General features: G+C 37.9%; 1 protein-coding gene across 3 annotated transcripts in view; it reads right to left on the minus strand.

The window, feature by feature from the left end:
• Positions 1 to 170, minus strand: part of TOP3B (DNA topoisomerase III beta) — a 1,356,925-nt gene extending 1,356,755 nt beyond the window's left edge. Inside the window, exon 1 of one of the 3 annotated variants that reach the window (XM_044068737.1) lies at positions 80 to 170. The gene's annotated coding sequence lies outside the window, so the exon portion shown is untranslated. The remainder of the gene's footprint in view (positions 1 to 79) is intronic. The other 2 variants (XM_044068738.1, XM_044068739.1) reach the window with 2 other exon arrangements.
• Between the last annotated feature and the right edge of the window lie 830 nt (positions 171 to 1,000).

Raw genomic sequence — 1,000 nt, forward strand, 5'->3', positions numbered from 1 at the left:
ATTAATTGTTATGTACACAAGTTTAGTGTGCACCGTATACACATTTTATTAAAAAATACACAATAATAATATAACTTACAATAGTTGACATAAAACACAAATGCCTCACTTCCTACACCGGGCAAGACCACGAATACGATCTTACGTCACGAGTCCCAGCGTCTGACGTTCCCAGCGCCTCCGTTTTTTCATGGTTACGGGTAGTATATCAGAAGTTTGCGCGTGGTAGACATGCTCTAGTTCCAATTTTATTAGACCCATTTCTATTGGACCTGTATGGGTATCCTTTTTTTTCCCATTGCACTCTCTTCTGCCCTCAGATCTCAGTATTTTATGACTTTGTGTCTCTCTGTACGCAAGACACCGTAATCACTGGCCGTAGCAATTTCAACGATCAGCGCCACTTTTATCTTTTTTTAAATGGACTACTATAGCTTATTTTTTTACATCTATTTTTGAACTGTTGGTAATGGGTGAACCCCATACATCTCAATCTGTCAGTGCTGTAGGAAGTCCGGAAATAATTCGGGGGGGGGGGGGGGACGGGGGGCAAAAATCCAATCAGGACAGATTTTAAATATTGCTCCTATAAACTTATAAAGTTGCTAGAATAACAGGTTCTGCACTATAATGTAGTGTCTGAAGGAAATTAAGTCTGAGACTCAAATTTCTGCCATTATTTTGTGTTATTTAGTGACTTCAGTCTTTAATGAATTGCCTGGAAACCACACACTTTATGAGGAACAGATAGGGCTACCACCTGTCCCACTTTGCGAGGGACAGTCCCTCTTTGGGCAGTTGTTTCCTGCAAAAAAATTGTAAAAATGGCAAATGTCCTGAGATTTTAGGAAAAAAAATACTGCCTATATTTTATGTAATAGTTGCATAAAACAGTTATTCTGTAGCTGAAACATCAGAATGTTATAAGAAACAGAATGAGCAACTAAAATGCTATAAGAATAAGCTTTTATTTAGGCAAAAAAGTGAAATTCTGTCCTTT

This window comes from Protopterus annectens, chromosome 4.part0 (genome assembly GCF_019279795.1).
Source record: "Protopterus annectens isolate FY-2018-M chromosome 4.part0, PAN1.0, whole genome shotgun sequence".
Classification (NCBI taxonomy): domain Eukaryota; kingdom Metazoa; phylum Chordata; order Ceratodontiformes; family Protopteridae; genus Protopterus; species Protopterus annectens.